The 25,406-nt window shown below is 41.2% G+C and overlaps 1 long non-coding RNA gene across 1 annotated transcript in view; it reads left to right on the top strand.

Annotated features, from left to right (window-relative positions):
• The window catches only part of LOC114814292, a 32,807-nt gene extending 7,831 nt beyond the window's left edge, over positions 1–24,976 (top strand). Inside the window, exons 2-4 of the long non-coding RNA XR_003762062.2 lie at positions 12,573–12,656; positions 21,581–21,666; positions 24,832–24,976. This is a non-coding gene — a long non-coding RNA (uncharacterized LOC114814292). The remainder of the gene's footprint in view (positions 1–12,572; positions 12,657–21,580; positions 21,667–24,831) is intronic.
• Positions 24,977–25,406: the final 430 nt, after the last annotated feature.

Here is a 25,406-nt window from a genome sequence, read left to right as displayed (position 1 = left end):
TACATTTACTTAATCATTCAATCAACTAACAGTATTTACTGAGAGCTTACTGTGTGAAGCATTGTACTAAGCATTTTGGGAAAGTACAATACAAAAGAGTTAATAAAAATCCCTGCTCACAAGTTTACAGTCTACGGGGTGGGGAGAGACAGACATTGAAATAGTTAGTCATAGGGGACATAGTAGAGTATATGAATATTTTTGTAAGTGCTGTGGAGTTGGGGGAAATAGTCAAGTGCATAATACACAGTCAAGTGTATAGTTCACTAATAGAGGAGGAGAGATTCCACAAATTACAAAGCAAAAATTAGGAAGTTTGTGTAGTTTGATAACTTTATCCAATAGAATATGTTAACTCTTGCCCAAACTCATTATATTTAAAGCAATAACTCTATCAGTGCAGCCAAAATCTGTATGTGGTTATGCCATATGTAATACTTGTACTTAAAAACAAGATGTTTGCATCTGATTGTGTAAATGTGGGTGGGTAATGATAAATGCAGCAGCATACCCACTCTCACAAATATCAATCATTCTCAGACAGAATGCAAAATCCATTTAATGATGTGGCTTTTACCAGTCATTCCATCAGGCTGTGGGAAGCATAGGTTCTCAGGATAATGAGGAAACCTCAGTTGAGCAAACATTCATTTTTTGTTTTGTTCCAGTCCCGCTCCTCATTAATTGTCTCAAAGCACCAAGTATGGAAAAACACTATGGAGAACTGTTTTGTCCGAAGACGAGGCTTGCATATCATAGAAGATCAGTTGGTTGCTATTTCACACTCAAGAGAAATCCTTTAACTGTCCCACAAGCCAGGGGAAAATCATTTGTGAAACAACTGTGGATTTTGACATGTGATGGGAAGAGGAAAAATACAGTTAACAGTGTTCAGGGACAATTGCATTGGCTTTGAGAGACATCTGAACTACTATACTTGAGGGCATATCAAAAGATTGAATTATTTTAGAGAAAGGGAGATTTCCAGCTAGAGGAGACAAAACTAAGCACTATAAACTTTTGTGCTATTTTAGCTGTTGTTTGCTAAGAGTCTCCCCCTCTTATTTCCAGTATGATGATTTTAAAAGAGGAAAGCCCTCAAAATAAGTGACATTAATTCAAACAGGAATGAAATGGGAAGCAAGGTGGCCTGATGGAAAAAGCACAGAAGTGAGAGTTAGGACAGCAGGATTCTAATCCCAGATATGCCCCTGGCCTTCTGTGTGACTTTGAGCAAACAACTTAATCTTTCTCAGCCTCAACTGCCTCATCTCTGAAATGTAGACAAGATACTTGTTCTCTATATCTCTTTGACTGTGGGTACTATGTGGGCCAGGGACTCCAAGAGGCAGATTAAGCCTCACTTTTCCTCAACTCCCACTCCCTTATGTGTCCACTGACTTGCTCCCTTTGCTCTCCCTGCCTCTCTGAGCTCCACAGCACTTATGTATACATCTGTACTTTTATTTATTTGTATCGATGTCTGTTTATTTGTATCTGTATCTGTCTACACTTGCCTAGATTGTGAGCTTGTTGTGAGCAGGGATTGTCACTCTTTCTTGCTGTATTGTACTTTCCCAAGTGCTTAGTACAGTGTTGTGCACACAGTAAGGGCTTAATAAATATGATTGAATAAATGTTAATCAGTCAATCATATTTATTGAGCATTTGCAGTAGGTTGAGCACCATACTAACTGCTTGGGAGAGTACCATAAAACAACATAACAGACACATTCCCTGCCCACAGCAAGCTGCCTTATTAGTGACTGCTTATGATTCCACAAACAACAACAAGGAAGAGACTGGCAAAGGCACTGAAGGGCTTTACTTGAGACAGGTCACTTGACCTGTAGGGGCAGAGCATGGAGGGGGATGTGGCCTTCTCTCCCTGTTCTACCCAGTAACAGGCCTGGACCAATCAGTGACTTCTGTGTAGTTCCACAGCTGTGATCCCTAATCACAAGGGAGCAGCAGAAAGGAGAAGCATGCAGAGAGCACTGAGGAAAGAAAGCAGACAAAGAGCAGTAAACACTGAGGCAGGAGAGCAGCAGAAGCAAAGTAGGAGAAGCAAGAGAGAGCAGCACTCAAAGGAAGCAGGAGAAACAGCAGAAGGCAGCAGCACTTGGAATAATGATAATAATGATGGTATTTGTTAAGTGCTTACTATGTGCCAAGCACTGTTCTAAGCACTGGGATAGATACAGGGTTATCAGGTTGTCCCAAGTGGGGCTCACAGTCTTAATCCTCATTTTACAGATGAGGTAACTGAGGCACAGAGAAGTTAAGTGCCTAGCCCAAGTGGCCAGCTGACAAGTGGCAGAGCCGGAATTAGAACCCACGACCTCTGAATCCCAAGCCTGTGCTCTTTCCAATAAGCCACACTGCTTTTCTGAAAGCAAAGCTTCTCTTTGGATGCAAAGAAGAAGTAGCATCTGGGGAGAAGCAGCGTGCGGGGGAGGCTTGCAGGGGCAGTAGTCCACATAGCTGGAACCTATCCCAGACTTCAGCCACGGGATCAGCAGGTCGGACTCCTTTGTACAGAAAAGTGATATTGGACCCTTGGTGGGGTGGGGTGAATGAGTATGTATGTATGTGTCACTTTCTTGCATGTTTCACTTTCTTGCATGTTGGTAAAATTAAGTAAAAAACTTTCCATAGTAACCTTGATGATCAGTGGTGTGGTTTGACTCTACTATATGTCACTGAGGCTCCCCCAGTCCAGAAAAGTCCTGGCTGGCACAAGTCAGGGGCTTGTGGTACTTACAGTCTAGAGGACGAGACTGATATTAATATCAATAAATAAATTACAGATATCTACATAAGTCCTGTGGGGCTGTAAGGGGGAATGAATAAAGGGATCAAGTCAGAGCAATGCAGAAGGGAGTGGGAGAAGAGGGAAGGAGGGCTTAGTCCAGGAAGGCATCTTGGAGGAGATATGCCTTCAGCAAGATTTTGAAGGTGGGGAGAGTAATTATCTGTAGGCTAAAGAGAGAGAGAGAATTCCAGATCAGAGGCAGGATGTGGGTGAATTGTTGGCAGTGAGAGATCAATGTACAGGAGAAGGTTAGCATTAGAGGAGTGAAATGTGCCAGGAGAGTGGAGAGGTGAGGTAGGAGGGGGTAAGATGGTTGAGTGTTTTAAAGCCAATGGGGAGGAGTTTCTGTTTGATGCAAAAGTGGTTGGGGAAGCACTGGAGCTTCTTTAGTAGTGGGGAAACACGGACTAAACATTTTTATAGGAAAAATGACGGGGCAGCACAGTGAAGTATGGAGTGGAGTGAGGTGAGACCCAAGGCAGGGAGGTCAGCAAGGAGACTGAGAGAGTAATCATGGTGGGATAAAATGAATGGATTAACCTGGTAGCTGTTTGGATGGAGAGAAAAGGGTGGAGTTTAGTGATGTTGTGAAGGTTGAATCAACAGGATTTAGTGACGGAGTGAATATGTGGGTTGAATGAAAAAGAGGAGTCAAGCAAAACCCCTAGGTTATGGGCTTGTGAGATACAAAGGTTGGGGGTGCCATATATAGTGATGGGAAAGTCAGGAAGGACAGGGTTTGGATGGGATGATAAAAAGTTCTGTTTTAGACATGTTAAATTGGCGAATGAGTTCTCCAAGTGAGTGGTGGTAGAAGAATAGAAGGGGACTTCTCCAAGTGAGGGGGGGTAGAAGAATAGAAGGGGACCTAGAACTGAACCTTGAGGGACGGCCACAGTTAAGGGGTGGGAGGCAGAGAAGGAGACTGCAAAAGAAACTGAGAATGAGCGGCCAGAGAGATTGGAGGAGAACCGGGAGAGGAAAGTGTCTTTGAAGCTAAGGTTGAATAATGTTTCCAGTAAAAGGGGATGGTTGATGGTGTCAAAGGCAGCTGAGAGGTCGAGGATTAGGATGGATTAGAGGCTGTTGGATTTGGTAAAAAGGCTATTATTTGTGACCTTTGAGAGGGTGGTTTCTGTGAAATGAAGGGCATGGAAGCCAGATTGGAGGGGCAAGAAGGAGAGAATTAGAGGAGAGGAATTTGAGACAGCCAGTGTAGACAACTCGCTCAGGAGTTTGGAGATGAATGGTAGGAGGGAGATGGGGCAATAACTGGAGGGAGCCATGCTGTCAAAGTAGGGTTTTTTTTTTTTAGCACAGGGAGAACATGGGTGTGTTTGAAAGCAGTGGGAAAGAAACCATTGGAGAGTAAACAGTTGAAGATGGCAGTTAGGGAGGGGAGAAAGGAGGGGGTAAGTGTTGTAATAAGGTGCAAAAGAATGGAGTCAGATGTACAGGTAGAGGGGGTGGCTTTTAAAAGGAGGCAGGAGATCTCTTCTAGAGATACTGGTGGGAAAGATGGGAAAGTTGAAGAAAGGGCAGTGAGGGGAGGGGCTGGGGAGGAGCAAGGGAGATTTTAGGGAGATCATGCCTGAAAATGTCAATTTTCTCAATAAAATAGGTGGCCAGGTCATTAGGGACAAGGGATGAGGAAGGCTGGGGAACAGGGGGTTTGAGGAGGGATCTAGACATCTGGAACAACTGGCCAGGGCAATGGGTATGGGTGTCAATAAGGATGGAGAAATAATTTTTCCATACAGAGCAGAGGGCAGCTTTAAAGTATGCAAAATTTAACTTGAAGTGGATGAAGTCACCCTGATATCTAGATTTCCACCAGCAACACCCTGCAGCTCATGCACAAGAGTGAAGAAGGCATACTGTGGAGCTTTATCCAGGGCTGTGGGTTAGTGCTTAGTAACCAATCTGATTATCTTGAATCTATTGCACTGTTTTAGCAGAATGATTTTACACATAGTAAGAACCTAATAAATTCCGTAACTTATTAAACAGGAGAATAAAGATGATCTCTCCATTTCCATTACAGTTAATGCTACACACCTGAGTGAATCATCATTCGATCATTGGTATTTATAGAGTGCCACTGCATGCAGAATACTGTATTGAGTGCTTGGCAGAATACACATAATAAAGTTGGTAGACAATTCTTGCCCTCTACAAGCTTCCAGTCCCAAGCTTTCCCCAACTTGATGCTTTCCCTTCAAACGTTTTTCCAAATGAAGACATTATGGTGACTCCATCAGGACTCCAAAATCCCTATTCCCATCATAACTCTGAGAAACAATGGATACTCCATTTCAATTTTGGATTAGCAGCAACATGTTAACACCATGTTAACATTAACAGTCTAGTCCTCCAGACTGTAAGCTTGTCTTCTATACTGTAAATTCATTTGGGCAGGGAACGTGTCTGCTAATTATGTTGTATTGCACTCTTCCAAGGGCTTACTACTGTACTCATCACCCCTATTCCCACGACAACTCTGAGAAACAATGGATACTCTATCTCAATTTGGTATTAGCAACACCATGCTCTCTTTAACATTAACAGTCTAGTCCTCCAGAGCATAATAAGCTCACTCTCTAGACTGTAAGCTATTTCATTCAATCATATTTATTGAGTGCTTACTATGTGTAGAGCACTGTACTAAGCCCTTGGACTGTACAGTTGTGGGCAGGGAACATGTCTGCTAATTCTGTTGAATTGCACTCTCTCAAGGGCTTAGTACAGTACTCTGGACATAGTAATTAATAAATACAAGTGATTGATTTACACTGGAATGAATAAGCCATCTAAGCATATGAATTACCCTTTCAGTGGTAAATTTGGGTATCAGATTTAGAGAAGCCACTGGATGGGATCGCAAATTCTCGAATAGTAATGATGATGAAACTGGATGAATGCACTTAGAACTTTGAGGGCCTGACTTCTTTAGACCATACACAATTTGTTTTCCGGTAGTGATTGTGAATCCTATACGGTCCCCAAGAGGTAGCTTTGGCTGGACTGGCCCGTAGTGGATACTGGGAAAATCCTCATGGATCACTACCCTATGAGCCAACACTATTAATCTCTAAATGACTTCTTATATGCTTACGGCCCGAGCAGCAAAGAACAGTTCAGATTGATTAAGGAGGTATTTGAGCAGCAGAATGGAGTGTGGAAGTTGAGGAGCCACTCAGGCTCCTGGGCTCTTCCCTGTTCTTGGTCATTTCTATGAAAATGTCTTCCTATTATTTTCAGAGCTGTGCCACTCTTGCATGCAAAGTTCCTTTGATCATAGGGCAACATTCCTGGCACCTTCTCCAAGAGAAGAAGATAAAGTTGAAGTGGGATGACAACATTGAAGTGGGATCTGTGTCTAATATATGCCTAGCCCAAGATAAAGGTATCATAAAAAGTGAGTTAAAAGTCTCTGCCCCCTTGTCATAGACAATAAGCAACATTCAGAATTCTGGCATATACACTGAAACACATTTTTCATATTTACTGAAACATCCATTGCCTCTGGTCTGAATATTCACTGGCACTATGGAGAACTTGTTCTATTGAAAATGCTCAAAACCACATCCAGCTAACATTTGTTCACATCTAAACTTGTTTGTATACAAAGAAATAATGAAGTGGCCTTGATTGAGGAATGTGAAGTCTACCAAGGTCATGTGATGCAAATAGCATATGCCATTTTCAGCCATTTATTTGCTGTAATGTTGATTCTAAGAATAACAGTTTATTGTTCATCATAGATGATGGAAATTGAATTTAGAACCTCCGGGCAAAAATGAAATTGAGAGCACAGGCCAGGTCCAGGATTGAGCAAGTCAAAGAAAGAAAGGAATCTCTGGTCCCACTTTTGGAAGTTCAGAAGGAAAAGGAATGTTGGAAAGGCACCCTGGAACGAGGTACATTTTAGGATAACTAGCCTTGTTTTGAATCAGTATAAGTTAGGGTTGACGTTAGCTGTTGCAAGAATAAAAGCTAACAATTCTGCTTGAGTGCCAAATTAATACTTCCTAAACCGTTCAAGTGTTTTCACTTTAATTTAAAAGCACCCAAAGAGATCCTCTAAGCCTCTTAACACTTAGGGATGCATTGAATTTTGATTTCCACTCATCACACCACTTAGATTTCCTTATGCAAATGTGATAATTTTTCCCTATTCCTAGGTCACAAGAAATGCAGAAATGTGGTTTTTAAAAGATTCTTGGACTCAGCCCTTTGCCAGTATGCTTTCATTTCTTGTTTTTCCAGCCACTGAGGTTGGACATCAGGCTCAATCTAATTGGAGAAAGGTGTCCATATCGAAGATGATGATTGGTTATTTTCAGTGTCAACTTTGCTCACTGTGAAGAGAAATGGAGGGAAGGGGGATAAAGCCCATCATCCCCTGGAAGGAGGGACATAAAAATGGTTCAAAACACTCTGAATGAAGACACGTACATTGTACCATGGGCAGCATAAAGTGAAGCCATCATACAGATGCCATTTATGGGGAAATTCACCCAATGCTTCCCAAACTTAGAACATTACTCTGTTATCCCATGACCCATCCCACCACTACAGACTCATCTCATTCTATTCCCCTTCCAGGTTCCCCTGAGCTTGGCTCAGGGGAAAGAGCACAGGCTTTGGAGTCAGAGGTCATGGGTTTGAATCCCGGCTAGGCCACTTGTCAGGTGTGTGACTTTGGGCAAGTCACTTAACTTCTCGGGGCCTCAGTTCCCTCATCTGTGAAATGGGGATGAAGACTGTGAGCCCCACGTGGGACAACCTGATTCCCCTCTGTCTACCCCAGCGCTTAGAACAGTGCTCGGCACATAGTAAGCGCTTAACAAATACCAACATTATTATTATTATTACAGACATCTTTGGGCCACACAACTCGATAACAGGAACAAAGAGTGAGAAGTAAATTTAATGGTGAAAATTTAAAGTCTGGACATGATTCCAGTGTTATCTTTATATTGGACAAGGGCCAGATAAGTTCAAAAATTGCAATTCTATTTCAATTCTCAGAAATTGTATATGCATAAATATTTGTATATTCAATTATCTTGATATAGCTGTACTACTTCCTGTTAAATCTTCATTTTTCCTCCTGTCCCCACAATTTGTAATTGTTTGTCCCTCTGTCTTCCCCATTATACTGTACCCTTCTTGAATGTGTGTCTTGCTCCCATACCACACAACATATATCACACATACATAGTGATCTTTCAAGTGCTTAGCTCTCAAAGAGTTCTCAGTAAATACCATTGATTAATTGATTGATTCATTAATGGAGACAGGGGCATCATTAATCTTGAGATTTTCAAGATAGCTGGCAACAAACCTGGGGCAAAGCAAGTAGATTGAATGATGACTTGAGTCTCCCTTCCAGCCCAAGTATCTTATTCTTCTAATAACCTGTGGATAGAGAAGCAGCATGGCTTAGTGGATAGAGCAAAGGCCTGTGAGTCAGAAGGACCTGGGTTCTAATTCCACCTCTGCCACATGTCTGCCATGTGACCTTGGGCAAGTCACTTCACTTCCATGTGCCTCAGTTACCTCATCTGTAAAATGGGGATTGAGACAATGAGCCCTATGTGGGACTGGGACTGTGTCCAACCCGATTTGCTTGTATCCACCCCAGCACTTAGTACAGTGCCTGGCATATAGTAAGCACTTAAATATTATTATTATTATTATCAGATACACAAGCATCATAAAAGTATGGCATTGTCAATTGTTCCTAATTTATCCACCTAAGGGGAGTCAGAGTAACAGGGTGCAGAGTTCATCCCATTCTAGGGCTGCAGAGTCCTCTCCTCTCATCCTTTCGGCAATTCCCATACCCAACTGGGTGTTGCCCTTGAAGAGAAAAGACTCCCAGTTCCAAACAACTGGCTAGCAGTGGAGGTGGCAGATATGACTAAAGTTTGTTCTTTCCCTCCGGAAATAAAGTTAACAGCCACTGAGCCACTGCAGCCCATTATTAGATGTGAGCTCTTTGCTGCAGGGATAGACGGAATCCTTTGTTTGGGGATATTTTCTCCTGGGTTTGATGATGGAATTTGTTAAAGTGCAATTTAGAATACCTGATGCAGCTATTCAATTATTAACTCTATGTTGAGCATTAATAGGCTCTTCAGCAGGTTCATACACGATCTGTCATTTTTCAATCCAATATTAACACTTTCGATAAAAGGCTTAAGAATCACAGTGAGGAGCAAAGCTGTGGAAGAGAAGATATATTTATATAATATTTATACAATAGAGCTAATCTGCTCCACTAACTTGAGACCATGCTCATATAATTTTAACTAAAGGTTAAGCTTTAAGAATAATTGGTTCTCTAATCGTGAGAACAAAGCTCATCTTTCCCCTAACAGGTAGAGTTTCAAGTTTATAATCTATAATTGAAGGTGGTGGTCACAGATTGCCTGAATTATTAAATATTCCTCACCATGTCCATCTCAACTGTGACTGATCATTCTGGCCTATATAGCGCATGATACAGATGATATTCAGATGCCGACATTTAATTGTTCCAGAAATGAATAATTTTCAAGACATGTTGTCCAAACCAGTGATTGGAAATCTATTTCTGGGCTTGATGTTCAGATAGTGCTCAGCTCCTTAAAGGTCAAATTTTCAAGAATTCATACCATGCAAATGAAACAAGGCTTAGTACAGGAACATGAGTACAGTGGAGTATTTAGAGCTCCTGTAATCAACAGCACTCATATTTTAATCACTGTAATTAATTTTGGCCCAATCTTATGGTGAAGCAGGATAAGGCAACCATAGTTGCCATGGCTTGCCATAGCTCCCATGATCTCTAGACTGTAAGCTCTTGTGGACAGGGAACGTGTCTACCCACTCTGTTGTAGTCTCTAAAGAGCATAGTGCTATGCTTAGCATACAGAAAGCACTTGGTAAATATCATTGATTATCAACCAACCAGTCAATGTGATATTTATTGAGCGTTTACTCTGTACAGAGCACTCTACTATGAGCTTGGGATAGTACAGTATAACAGAATTGATAGACACGTGCCCATATCAAGGCTTCTGAAATGAGTAAACACATTACAGGATCCAGGCATTTTAGAAGATGGTGCTTGATTTTCTAGCAGTAGTTTGTTGTTAGGCCAAAGAGAAACGTATATGCTACTAAGTTTTTGACATAATGTTTGCTCAAATTTGCTCATTGGCTTTAGGGAAGCCTTCTCAGCACAAACCTCTGAACATTGTGGTGATTATCATTTCTGCCAATGGATTGAAATGAGAATTAACATCCTTTCAAATAAGCAATTACATTAATAAGGTGTATGGTTATTCTGAAATAATTACTCCCACCCTCCTCTAGAGGCTGGGTTGAAAGTGCATCAGACTTTCTTTGACCTTTTGAAGGAAGTGCTTAATTCAAGCCACACTCACCACCAGTGACAGTCAGGGAAAAATGGTGGTAGTGTGGTGGCTTTTTCAGTTTGGAACTCATGCTGGAGAAGCTCACAATTCTGTCTGTTACTTTTACAAAGCAGATAACGGGGTCTGGAGGTAGTAAGCGGTTCTTACAGCCTGTTTAGATCCCCACATCTTGCTTATATAAGCATTCAGATTAGATTTACCCTCAGTACTATCTATGCTGGCCATACCTTTCCCAGACTTTCCAGAACCATTTAATGCCACCCTTTGAGGGATTAGAATAAGCATGGTCTAGTGGATAGAGCAAGGGCCTGTGAGTCTGAAGGATCTGGGTTCTAATTCCAACTCCTCCACGTGCCTGCTGTGTGACCTTGGGCTTGGGTTAAGTCACTTAACCTCTCTGTGCCTCATTTACCTCATCTGTAAAATGGGGATTAAGAGTGTGATCCCCACATGGGCCCGGGACTGTGTCCAACCTGATTTGCTTGTAACCATCCCAGCATTTAGAATAGTGCCTGGCACATAGTAAGTGCTTAAAAAATACTACTATCATCATTATTATTATGTGATTTATTCAGCATCACAGGCCAATTCGAAAGGGTTGGTTTGTTGGGAAAATTCAGGATGGCAATTTGAGCTCCAGATTCCAATACCTAAATTACTGGGAGGTGTGTGTGGGAGGTGACGGTTGTCTTCTGGCTGAGAGTCCAGTGACTTTGCATTTACTCATAAAACTGACTTCCCCATCACTTCCTTTGCTGTTGGCAAGATCGTTTATCTCTGTTACATTTAACTGTGTGTCTCTGAGAAAAGAGCAGGAGCATAATAAGGTGAGGCCCATTCTGACCATGGGAAGGCAGACTGGTTTGGCTTGTTTTGCTACTACAGTAATCCTGAGGTAAGCACAAGATATGTTGGCCTCGCCCAGTTCCTGATGGAACCATGGATTTCTATGAACATGTTAGAAAAAACCCCTTCACTTTAAGGAAGTGTTATTATTGATACTTATTCATGTAGGATAGCTTGAAGCAAAACTCCATCTCTATATATTTTGGGATGAGCATATACTTAGAGGAGTTGCAGAAAAGGGTGTTCCAAAGATGCTCAATACTTAGTTACAGATTGGAAATAGGAAGTAAAAAAAGTTTTCTCCTAAAAACGCATTCTCTTTGACTTTGTGAAATCATTATTTTATGATTTTAGTATTCAAAATTACTCCTAAAACCAGACTAAAAATTACTCTGATGAATAAAGATGTAAATGCATTACTTTGAAATCAATATTATGATTTATTACCTGTCAAAGTTTAGAATCAGTTACTCTAAAAAAAATCTAAAACCCAAACCATAAAAATTGTGCCTAAATAATGATGAGCCTTGTTACTTCCTGAAACTGAAGGATTTGAGGTTGATGTGTTTGGCCCCCCTTGATACCAAGTGCTTAGTATAGTGCTTTGCACACAGTAAGCACTCAATAAATACTATTGAAAGAATGCATGAATGCTCCGTGGAAAATGGTGACCACCCACCCTTTACCTTGGCATCACAGTCACCATGTTTTTCCTCCAACAGAACAACTTTTCATTGTTTACTGCAGTCTCTCTGCTCCTAGCAGTTTCTAGCTATCTGTGTTAATTCTACATAAGAAACAATCTTAAATGGTGTATGTTTGGAATGCCTAACTTTGCTATAACTCAAAACTAGGGAATAGCTGTGCTTCCTCTGAAATTTAGACTCATTGCGATTATATGCTATGTTCTCAATCACTTCCTTATAAACAAAAGGAATGATCATAGTTTTCTCATTTTTTAACATAATTTTATAGATACAGCTGTATATGTGTGTACATATAAATCTATGTATCAATCATGGAAGCTTAACTGCACCATGTTAGAAGCCAGAGTCAAATAAGGTCACCTTCAGCATGGGTGTCCGAGCAGGTGGGAGTCCAGGATTATGTAGGGCAGCACTGCTCTCTGAACCTGTGATTTATGAAGGCTTGAATCATTTGGAAACAAAGGTTTAGGCTCTTGGGTCCCACCTTTCCTCAGATAATGTGCTCCTCATTCTTTTTTCTTAATGACACAATGTTTCAAAAGACAGTTTCATAATAGTGTGTTCTAGAAACACATATAAATTTAGATTAAACTTCACTTGGATTTCCTCTACGAATCTCATGATTGATTTTTCCTTCTTCAGCAGCCCACTCAACCTACTTGTGCTTTCTGTTCACTACCCATGACTGCCCACTGTCACTGAATTGCATGTGGTTTCAGTACCTGAATTATGTCTGCATTCAAGAAAATGCATATCATTCCCTTTGATTTTCAGCCTAGCAGACAAGAGTCACAGATGTCTTCCCTAGAAACCCACAGAAAGAAGACTGGAGGTTCAATTCAACTAGGCAGACAAAAAGTGAGACATCACTTAAGAACTTATTAATATTGGAAAATTGATATTGGATTACATAGTTAGCTAAGTAAAGCCACAGTGGTTATCAGTTTTTCCCAAATATTTCCAGAAATGATTGTTTGGTGTTACTCAAATTTCTGTTGTAACAGATACCAGCTAATCCTAGCTGTCTGGAATATCTTTTTTATTTTATATATCACCCTCCCATATCATCATCAGCATTATACTAGAAGCTTGGGTATCAACCAAAATGCTACCTCAAGCACTTGGGAGTGTTTTATGCCCATCTGCAGTATTTGTGTGGAATCAATTGTATATTCAATTGTTCATTCTATTTCATCATAGCATTTTCATTCAACTCTCTCATGATTCCTTGTTCTTCCTAATGTTCCCAGTACTTCTAAATACCTTTATTTTTTATAGTATTTGTTAACCACTTATTCTATTGAATGCTGGGATAGATACAAGTTAATTAAGTTGGATAGAGTCCATTACTCTCAAGGTGCTCACAGTCTTAATCCCCATTTTACAGATTAGGTAATTGAGGCATAAAGAAGTGAAGTGACTTGCCCAAGGTTTGTTTCTGTCTCTCCCCATTAGATTGTGAGCTCCTTGTCTTGTATGTCTCTCGAACTTTCCCAGGCACTCAGTAAAGTGCATTGTACTCAGTAGGTGTTCATTGTATTCCATTATTACTTCTACTAAACAAAATTGATGAGAGTGAGCCCCAAGTGGGAGAGAGACTGAGTCTGACCTCAGTATCTTGCATCTACCTCAGCTCTGAGTACAGTGTGTGGCACATAGTAAGTGCTTAACAAATACGCCAATTTTTATTAGTTTTATATACCCAATTTTAGGTCATATACGTTGCTTTATCCTTCATAGAGATGAGGAAAACTAGTATCTATACAACCACTATCCTCAAATGTTATTATTATTATTAATAATAATAATGGTACTTGTTAAGTGCTTACTGTGTTCCAAACACTGTTCTAAGTGTTAGGGTAGATACAAGGTAATGAGGTTGTCCCACATGGGCCTCACAGTCTTAATCCTCATTTTACAGATGAGGTCACTGAGGCACAGAGAAGTAAGTGATTTGCCCAAAGTCACACAGCTGATAAGTGGTGGAGCTGGGATTAGAACCCACAACCTCTGACTCCCAAGCCTGTACTCTTTCCCCTAAACTATGCTGCTTTGACATTTAGTACACTTTTTGACAGGCCAGCAAGGAGCAAGCCTGAGAAATGCAACTTCTGAATGGTGCTAACGAGTGTCCATTCAAACCTCAGACCCTTTGAGTCTGTAAAGCTAAAGAAGGGCATCTATATTCCCCCCTCATAAAAATAATTCAAGCTGACACTTTGCATATTCCCTTTTACTGACCCTTTCTGACAATGACACTTGCTGAAAGTCTGCCATAAGAGCAGCAGCAGCAGCAACAACATTGATAATTATAATAATAATAATGAGAATGATAGTAACAATATCTGGTCAGCCTCATTTCATTCAATAGAATTTATTGAGCACTTACTATGTGCAGAGCACTGTACTAAGCGCTTGGAATGTACAAATCGGTAACAGAGTCCCTGCCCTTTGACGGGCTTACAGTCTAATCGACGGGTTTACAGTCTCATCGTGGTGAGGAGGCCGAGATTAGAGGGCAGCCTCGCAAGTGTTTAGCCTCTGAGAAAACGTTAATGCTTCTTCTATAGAAACTCATTTCTAAGACTGATAGTCTTCTTGCCGTTTCTCTTTCCTCCCATTCATTCAACAGTACTTATTGAGCATTTACTATGTGTAGAGCACTGTACTAAACACTTGGAATGTACAATTTGGCAACAGATAGAGACGATTCCTGCCCAATAATGGGCTCACAGTGTATGTTGGTCATATAGTCACACTCTCATTGAAACATCTATCTCTGAGTTCTGAATTTTGGCTGATGATACAATAGTTGGTGACATACAATCCATTTATAAAAGTGAGTGCTGAACAATACACCCTTTTCCACTGTTGTCAATCCTTGCTACACTACTGTATCTGCTCCATATGGAGCTTGTCATCTGTTTTTCCTTTGTTATTCCACAGCAGATTTACAGTTCACCAGACACTGTCCTCCAGTGATTCAGTGGTGGGTTTTCTGAGGCAGGCAATGATAAGGTCACATTTTCTAGTCCCTCTTCTATTTTTGAGGTTAGCATTGCATGCCTAAATATGACTCTTAGACACCCAGGGTGTCAACAAACACTATGGCTGACTTCTTGCTCACCAACAATACAATGGCCAATCTTCTGAGCCACCTACTGGCACAGGACTCTTGTTCAGAGAAGGGGATATCTCAAGACCAACAGGACTTAAGCTCTTCCTCCAGACTGTAAGCTCCTTGGGGGAAGAATTGTGTCTACTCTACCAATTTCAATGTATTATACTCTTCCAGGCCATACAACAAACACAAAATGAATTTAATTGATTGACATAGCCATACCAGCTAAGGGTCTTACTGTAAAACTCTGTAGCATATTTTGTTTTAATTCATTCATTCAATCATATTTATTGAACACTTACTGTGTGCAGAGCACTGTACTAAGCACTTGGAATATACAGCTCGGCAACAGATAGAGACAATCCCTACCCAACAACAGGCTCACGGTCTAGAAGCGGGGATACAGCAAAACAATTTATGTTCTGATTCCTGAATTTCTTTTTCCTCACTGCCAAGTATTTTAAAAATTACTATATAATGTATTGAAACATCCCCATGTTCATTACTCAGGCCATCGGGAAAGCAGCAGAGCATACTGGATAGTGCACAGGTCTGGGAGTCAGGTCATAAATTTTAATCCCAGCTCTGCCCCTTGGCTCCTGTGTGACCTTTAGAAAGTCACTTCACCTCTCTGGACCTCAGTTACCTCATCTGTAAAATGGGAATTGAGATTGTTAGCTCCATGAGGGATAAGGACTGTGTCCATCCCGATTTGCTTGTATCCACCCCAGCGCTTAGTTCAGTGCTTGGCACATAGTAAGCACTTAACAAATACTGCAATTATTATTGAACTGCATTATGTGTGGTACTTATTTAATGGGATGTTATTTATAGATTAGTTTTAGATTTACTTTACTGGACTTCTTATTAAAGCACAGAGTGTCTTTGAAAGGAATATTTTTTAAATGATTCATTTTCAGTGGTGTTTGCACAGCTGGAAATGTATGTGATCATATTTTGGTAAGAAGGAGAGAAATCAGACAGACAGAGACAATGAACTTTAGGAAAGCTAATCTGAACAGGCTTATGTCACTAGAAGGAAGAATACTTAAGGGGCAAAGGAGTCCCTAGAGAATGGCTGTTCAGTGTTGGGTGATTCCAAATCTCTCTCCTTCTCTTCAGTGTAGCATTTCGTTCAGCTTTCAGGACATCTCTAATTGGATGTCCCACCAACACCTCTAACTTTATATGTCCAAAACAGAACCCCTCAATCTTACCACCCAAAACCTGTCTTCCCTGTGACTTCCCTGCTACTATGGACAGCACCACTGTCCTCCCTTGACTCTCAACCCTGTAACTTGGCATTATTCTTGATTCATCTCTATCATTAAGTCCTCTAGACTTTAAGCTCACTGTGGGCCGGGAATGTGCCTACCAACTCCATTATACTGTATTCTCCCAAACATAGCTGTGTGTTCTTCACCAGTTAGTGCTCAATAAATATGATTAATTGATTCAACCCACACATTCAATCCTTCATGAAATCCTGTCAGTTCTAGCTTCACAGTATCTCTCGAACCCACCTTTTCCTCTCCAACCAAACTGCTACCATAATGATCCAAGCACTTATTTATTGCTTCGGCTTACTCCATCAACCTCCTCTAAACTGTGAGCTCATTGTGGGTGGGGACTGTGTCTGTTTATCCTCATATGGTACTCTCCCAAGCACTTAGTACATTGCTTTGCACACATTAAGTGCTCAGTAAATATGACCAAATGAATGAATAAATGAACTTTTTCACTGACTGTCTTGCATCCTGTATCTCTCCTTTCCAGTGCACAGTTCACCCTGCTGCCCAGGTCATCTGTTTTGAAAAACAGTTTAGTCTATATCTCTTTGTTCTCCTCAGAAACCTCCAAGTGTTGCCCATCCACTTCCACATCAAACAGAAATTCCTTAATATTGGCTTTAAGGCACTCAATCACCTCTCACCCTCCTACTTAGCCTTGCTGATCATTGTGATCACTGGTCACCTACTACATACAACCTAACCTGTGTAACACCCTGCCAACCTACTCTCTGTACTTCAATCCCAATTATTCCACCACTGACCTCTTGGCCATGTCCTCCCTCAGACCTGAAACTCCCTCCACTTTTAATACTGTTAGTTGTGATAATACTTATGGTAATTGTTAAGTGCTTACTATGTGTCAAGCACTGTTCTAAGTGCTGAGGTAGATACAGTTAATCAGATTGGACATAGTCCCTGTCCCACTGGGGTCTCACAATCTAAAAAAAAAAAAGGAGTAGGATTTAATCCCCAATTTACTGATTAGGTAACAGAGGCACAGAGAAGTTAAGTTAAACTTGCCCAAGGTCACCACACAGCAGATGTGTGGCAGTGTCAGGATTAGAACCCAAGTCCTCTACCCTCAGGCCCATGCTATTTCCTCTAAACCATGCTGCTTCATCTTATATGACAGTCCACCACCCTTCTCACGTTCAAAGCCCTCTTAAAATTCATCTCTTCCAAGAGACCTTCCCTGACTAAACCTTCATTTCTCCTAACCAACCTCCTCTCTCCAACTGTGCATTTGGATGTATACCCCTTAATAATAACTGTGGTATTTGCTGAGCACCTAATATGTGCCAAGCACTGTATTAAGTGCTGGGATAGATACAAGATCACCAGGTCTCACATGGGGTTTATAGTCCATGTAGGAGGGAGAACAGGCATTGAATCCCCATGTTGCAGAGGAGGGAGCTAAAGCACAGGTAAGTTAAATCACTTACCAAAGGTCACATGGCAGATACATGGCAGAGCCAAGACTAGAACCCAGGGCCTCTGACTGCCAGCACATGCTCTTTCCATTCTGATGGTCATTAGCCCCACAGAAGTTATGTAAATATCCCTATATTTTACTATTCCCCCTATTCATACTTTATTTTAAGGTCTGTAAGTTTCTTGTGGGCAGAGATTGCAACTATCAACTTTGTTGCATTTTCCCAAGTGGTTAGTAGTGCCCCGCTCACTTTAAGTGCTCAATGAATACCACTGATTGATTTGATTAACTAAGCCCTCATTTCTTTTTCTCTCCCTCCCTTCTGTGTCACCCTCATTAGCTCCCTTTATTTAACTCCACACTCAGACTCACAGCACTTAGGTACATATCTGTAATTTATTTATATTCATGTCTGTCTTGCCCTCTTGACTGTAAGCTTGATGTGGGCAGGGAATGTGTTTGTTATATGATTTTGTACTCTCCCCAGTGTTTAATATAGAGCTCTGCATACAGTAAGTGCTCAATAAATACAACATTGATTGATAGAACCCACAGGGTGTTGATCCATGACTCAGTTTCAAAGGAGGACTTGTTTTGAGTGATGAGATCACAGGGATCTGTCTTGTTCTGTTCCCCAACCCTTTTAACATCCTGAACAAAGGAATCAAAAACATGCTCAGTTCAAATACACAGATCATGCCCACGGATGAGCCAAAAGTGAAGGGGGTTGCTATTTGGAAGACAGAAAATAAATCCATGGTGACGTAGATAAATGAGAAAAATAGTTCAAAATGCATCAGGGACAAGGGTCAGGTATCACAACCACTAGACAGGGAACATCTGGCCCTGTGCAAATAGAGTAAGTGTGGGAGAGAGCATCAATCCCAAGTTTATGTAAAGGCAGGAATGCAGTGCTGGCTATCAGAAACTAACGGTGCTGACATGTATCATCAGGAGTGGGGTATGAAGACTCAGGAAGTCCTCCTCTGTTACTGTCTGCTTTACTTAGGCCTCATTTGACTACTGAGTCTAGTTTTGGTCACCTGATCTTAATGAGAACAGAAGCAGTAGTAGCAGCTGCTCGGCCACAGCAGCTCTTCTTCTACCTGACTGTGGATTGAGTCCGCAAAGAGACACAAGTCCCACCCTCTGCCATCCTGTGGGGGCGGGAGGTGGGGCGGTCAGGTCCTAGCCTGCTAGAGCGGATCAGGCTGAAGCAGCAATAGCAGCACCTTGTAACGGCATTTAAAGAATGTAGAGGTTTGTGTCTGTGCCTTGTGGATGGCCCTGTCAGAGTGGTGAAGAGCCTGGAAAACCTTCATTCAATCATGTTTATTGTGCACTTACCATGTGCAGAGAGCACTGTACATCAGTGGTCAATCAATCAGTGATATTTATTGAGTACTTACTATGTTCAGAGTACTGTACTAATTGCTTGGGAAAATAAATACAACAGATTTGGCCAACACATCCCCCGCCCAGAAGGAATTTACAGTTCGGGGGGCGGACTATTGCTTTAGCGCTAATGGTTTGTAGCATGTGTTGTTTTCCTTTATTTTTTAAATTTTTTGCTGTATTTCTTTCTTTATTTAAGTCTTTCTCTGTGTGTCCATCCCCATTGCTGTTTCTTAGACTGAGTCCACTAGAGGCAAAAACAACTTATGAATTATCACCCATGTATTCTTCCACAACCTTCAGTACAGTTCTTTGCACCCACTTTGGAATGAAGGGAGAAAGTAAATCATTGTAAGGAAGAGCATTAAAATAATTAAAGAGAAAGAAAATACATAAAAGGAATTGGGATTTTCTAGCAGTCAGTCAGTGGATAAATCAATTACTGTGTACAGAGCACTATATCAAGCACTTGGGAAAGTATAGTACAATAGAGTTGGATCCCTGCCTTGAAGGAGCTTACAGTCTAGTGGGGAAGTCAGACCTTAAAATTAATGGACATTTAGCCTAGATAATGGTTAGCCAAGTGCCTGGTAGAAAGATCATGGGCCTAAGAATCAGAGGACCTGAATTCTAATCCCAGCTCTGCCATTTACCTGTTGGACAACTTCCCTTTGCCTTAGTTTCTTCATCCATAAAATGGAGATTAAATACCAGTTCTCCTCCCCCTTAAATTGGAAGCCCCATGAGGGACAGGGACTGTGTCTGATTGATTATCTCGAATCTGGTACAAGTAAGTGCTTAATCATTTTAAGAGAACTCTGGTAGTAGCGGTTGTGGGGGAGGGCCTGTGATAGTAATGGCCTAATATTGGAGCTCAAATTTATGAGCTCCTAGAAAGGAAACAAACACTGGAAGGTAGTAGGACTTTTTGGACATTATAGGGTATCCTGTCCTCTTTAAGTGGTCGGTCCCACAGGCTATTTCAGCTGGAAGAGGGGTTGAGGAAAGCCCAGGACATCACAAGATTTATCAGATATATTCAACTCAGTAAATACATTTTTGTGAAATGGATTCTGACTAAATAGAGAAGATAACCCTTGCCTTCAGGATGCTTATAATCTAATGGATAGAATAATTTATTTTAATAAGTGGCTTTTATTCCAGTGTTGCAGTGCTTCAGAAAGTACAAGTGATTAGTAGACATGATCCCTACCCTTGAGAAGCTTGAAATCTAGTACATGAATTGAGATGGACTAGAGGACATATCAATTAAAAAAGTTAACTTAGAAAAGTTTAAATTGCCATGGCCTGCAGTCTGAAGGGGAATATAAGCAAAATTCACATCCTCCATTTTGGTCCAAGATTTTGGAATTTATTTGGGATGCTAAGAGTCCTGTTCATTCATTAGCTCAGCTTGCATTTTCTCCTGTCACTGGTGCATCTGGGGGCAGCGTGGCTCGGTGGAAAGAGCACAGGCTTTGGAGTCAGGGCTCATGAGTTCGAATCCCAGCTCTGCCACTTGTCGGCTGTGTGACTGTGGGCAAGTCACTTAACTTCTCTGTGCCTCAGTTCCCTCATCTGTAAAATGGGGATTAAGACTGTGAGCCCCACGTGGGACAACCTGATTCCCCTATGTCTACCCCAGCGCTTAGAACAGTGCTCGGCACATAGTAAGCGCTTAACAAATACCAACATTATTATTATTATTAATATAAGGTGGGAAAGGCTCCTTTACCTAATGAGGATTAAAGTGTGGAGTCTTCTTCTCTGGAGGCCTAAAAAACAACCATGGACAGAATTATTTGTGTTGGTTTTTAAGTGTTTGGAAGCGGAAGGGTGGAATACATTTTAAGAGGTTCCTTCAATCCTTCCAATGATTTTTTTTCTACAGCCTAGAAGCCAAATCCTTTGATTCAGGAAAGGGGTTAGCAATTTCTGAATAATTTTGGTATGACCTATGGAGTGAGCAAAAAATAATTTCTGGCCTATCAGCCAGTGAACTCCAGCTGAAGAGTTCCTGCTGCTCCTGCCCCCGCCACTCATTTTAATCATAACACATAGAAAAGCCACTAGAATTAGAGAAAATCAGAAGTCTGGGAAAGGTTGGGTGCTCCTGAAAATAATTCCCCCACACTGGGCACCACTGCATGACCAAAATGAATTAAAATCCTAGCCTTTAATGAGTAATTTTTCTTCAAATCCAGAGTTGATTGCAAAAAGAAGCTGGTGGATCTGAAGTCCAGCATTCTATCTCAACAGCGGCATAAATGGGGAATCTGGAGAGATCTCTGGTCTTGAAGCTACCTCTTTTTTATAACCCCAAGACACAGAATCTCAAGGCTATTAAGATGTCTCCCTGTCCTTTTGTCCCAATTAAAAACAGATTAGAAAATCGGAGAGTGCATGTGGGAGAAATTGCCAGACACGGAGTCATAAAGGATTAGCTTTCCACCAATATTTTTTCAGTTGGATGACCTCCTCCTAGTAGTAAAAACAGCACCAGCACCTTCACTTTATTACATCTCTTTCTCCAATTTTGCAGGCCCCAAGTTTTCAGAGACCTTAGAATGAAAAGGAAAGTCTCTTCTCTGAAATCTCATCGAAGAGGGGCAAAGCAGAATGAGTGTGGTAAGGATTTAAAGAGGGACTACCCTCTGAGCATTTATCAGCCTCCTTAAATGTGACCCACAATCTCTTTCCCAAGTCCATCAGTGCATCTGGGACATTCAAAATGATACAGTTGGAATTAAGAGGTTCCTCCTTGGTAAAAATCAATCAGTGGTATTTATCGAGCACTCTTGTGTGCACAACACTGTACTAAGAGTGTAGGAGAGTACAATACAACAGAATTAACAGATGCCCAAAATGAGTTTACAGTTTAGAAGGGGAGACAAACATAAATATGAATAAGTAAATCAGAAAAACAGAGGAAAAAATAGTTCCTGATCCAGAAGTAGGCATCTCTTCCCTCTGGAGATTCCCTGAGATCATGTGTGGAGCAGAATGAGACACAAGTAACTCAGGATCTGAAAACTGAGGAGGGACTTACAAAGTAAGAATATGAGAATGAGTTAAAAACCTGATCCATTCTGTTGGCGAATTCATGGCATAGGGTTTCCAGAACTAAATCTTGCATGCTGAGCTTCTTCAGAAGTGACTTGCGATGCTAGTGTTGCAACAGTGCCAGATTAATTCTTATTCAGTTGAGCACAGGATGAGAGTCACACAGAATGGATGTTTCTCTCTGAGAATATGTAACCATGCCATTCTACTATGCTACCCTGAAATAACACCTATTAAATTGTCCTTCTACCTTGATGGCACTGTATAGGTCCTCTTAGAAGCACTTCATATAGTCACCAGAATAGGTGGTACCTGGGATGTATGTAGTGATGAAACCACTGTGCTGTGACTGAGATATAGCCAGAAGCACCACCACTAAATGGTCACTGATTCCTCTTGGGATAATAATAATAAGATGAAGAATTGTCATTTTTGTAAGCACTTATTTTTTGCCAAACACTTTTTTTCCTTGAGAACTGGGGTAGATAAAAGATAATCAGGTCCCAAATAGCGCTCATGGTCTGAGTAGGAGGGAGAACCCATTATTGGGTAGGGACTGTCTCTGTCGCCCAATAGTACTTTCCAAGTGCTTAGTACAGTGCTCTGCATACAGTAAGAGCTGAATAAATATGATTGAATTAACTCTTACTGAATTTCCATTTTGCAGATGAGGTATATGAACCCCAAAGAAATTCATTGACTTACCCAAGGTCACACAGCAGGTAAGTGGCAGGGACAGGATTAGAACACATGTCCTCTGACTTGCAGGCCAAGGTTCTTTCCACTGGACCATGCTGCTTCTCTAACCGAATGAATGTTTGGATGAAAGATCACCCGACATATCCACTCTGTCACCAAAACCTGCCAGTCTTACCTTCACAACATCACCAAGATCAGCCCTTTCCTCTCTATCCAATGTCAACACATTAGTACAGTCACTTATATCCTGACTGGATTTCTGCATCAGCATCCTTTCTGATCTCCCAACCTCCTGTCTCTCCCCACTTCAGTTCATAGTTCACTCTGCCGCCCATATTATCTTTCTACAAAAATATTCTGGGCATGTCACCCGTCTCGTCAAATATCTCCAGTGGTTTCCTAACAACCTCTGTATCAAGCAAAAACTCCTTGCTATTGGCTTCAAAGTTCTCCATCACCTTGCTCCATTTTACCTCACCTCCTTTCTCTCCTTCTATATTCCAGCCCACACACTCTGCTCCTCTGGTGCTAACCTTCTCACTGTGCTTCATTCTCACCACTCCTGCCATCCAACTAGGAGATCTAAGATCTAGGAGAGACAAAGAATAAATAAACCAAGCACAGTCCTGGTCCTACATGAGAGTCCTACTCATCTCTGAAGATATGAGAAGCAGTGTGGCTTAATGGAAAAAGCACGGGCTTGGGAGTCAGAGGTCATGGGTTCTAATCCCAGCTCCGCCACTTGTCAGCTGTGTGACTTTGGGCAAATCACTTCACTTCTCTGTGCCTCAGTTACCTCATTTGTAAAATGGAGATTAAGACTGTGACCCCCATGTGGGACAACCTGATCACTTTGTATCCCCCTCCCAATGCTTAGAACAGTGCTTTGCACATAGTAAGCACTTAACAAATGCCATCATTATTATAATTATAAATGCCATTGATGATGATGAAGATAAAAAGAGCCTGGGCCTGTGAGATGAAGGAACTGGGTTCTCATCCCAGATTCACCACTCACCTGGTGTTTGACCTTGGGCAAGTCATTAACTTTTCTATGCCTCAGTTTCTTCATCTGTAAAATGGGATTTAAATACTTGTTTTCCCTTCTACTTAGACTGCAAGCACCACGTGGGACAGGGACTGGGTCCTACCTGATTATCTTGCATCTATCCTAATACAGTATTTTGCATACAGTGGACACTTAACAAGTACTACAATGATTATCATATCTAATTCTCACCAGTGTATTTTGCAGACAGTAGATGCTGAATAAGTATTCTTACTGGTACTAGGCAGGCAGAGATTCAGGATACTGCAAAGTGCCAGCAAGAGCTTTTTGGAGAAAGATAGAGCCATCATTTGCACTCCCTTCTGCTCTGGCTTAGCCCTGCCTAGAATACATATAATTCAACTGGGGCAATACAAAGCTACCACACACTTTTCAGAATATATTACAGGGACTATTGAAAATAAATGGGAGGAACATTTTCTTCAGAAACCCTTGGAAAATACAACCATTTAAAGTCACACCTACTTAAAAATGACCTACCTCCTGTCCTTTGGATTGCATTGAGAACCAAAAAATTGTTTCTTTAATCACAAGGTTTTGAGTCCTATTGAGCTTCCATGTCTTCCCTACCTCCTTCCCCTCTCCTCCAGTCTCCCTCTCTTTCCCCCACTCTCCTGGTCTTCCCAGCTTTTAGGATTTTATTATTACTGGTACACTACCAAGATTTCACTCCACACCACACCACTTGAGGTCAACTCAGTAAAATTGAACTATACAGATAGGCTTCTGAAACAAAATTTTTTCTCAGAGGGAACAACCAATATCAAAGATGCAATCCCTTGTAGGTTCCTTGTGGGTGGAGATTGAACTGACCAGTGCTGTTGTATTGCACTTTCCCAAGCATTTCATTCAGTAATCTGCATATAATAAGCCCTCAATAAATAGCCAGTTGATCAATCTATTCATTCAGCATCCAACTAAGACTTCTATTGATTTTGTTCATTTCTTTCATGTGAATTTAGGGGAAGAGGCAGCAGTGTCTATGATGGTGTCTGCAACCTGGAACTGATCTAACTGCAAACCAAACTTTGCAGTAGAATCTCATATAAGTCATGATTTCATAGCAGCCAATCTTGAGGTCTAGCTACAATAAATCAGTAAATGGTTTTTTATTGAATAATTGCTGTGTTCAGAGCACTCTACTAAATGCTTGAAGAGTATAATACAACAGAGTTGGTAAACATACTCCCCGTTTGCAAAGAGCTCACAATCCAGAGGGATGACAGACGGAACAATAAATAAACTGTGGCTATACACACAAATGCTCTGAGGCTGAGAGTGGAGTGAATAGCAAGTGCTTAAAGGGTACAGATCTAAATCCATAGGTGATGCAAAAGGAAGAGGGAGTATTGGAAAAGAAGGCTAAATCAGGGAAAGCCTCTTGGAGGAGATGAAATTATAATATGGCTTTGAAAGTAGAGTGGTGTCTGTAGTAAATGGAGGGGAGATAGTTCCAAGCCAGGGGAAGGACATGGAAAAGGGGTTGATAGCAAGACAAACAAGATGAAGGTACAGTGAGTAAATTGGTATTAGAGGC

This window comes from Ornithorhynchus anatinus, chromosome 1, assembly GCF_004115215.2.
Source record: "Ornithorhynchus anatinus isolate Pmale09 chromosome 1, mOrnAna1.pri.v4, whole genome shotgun sequence".
Classification (NCBI taxonomy): Eukaryota; Metazoa; Chordata; class Mammalia; order Monotremata; family Ornithorhynchidae; genus Ornithorhynchus; species Ornithorhynchus anatinus.
Note: the sequence above shows the minus strand (reverse complement) of the source record. Positions and strands in the feature narration are given on the sequence as shown.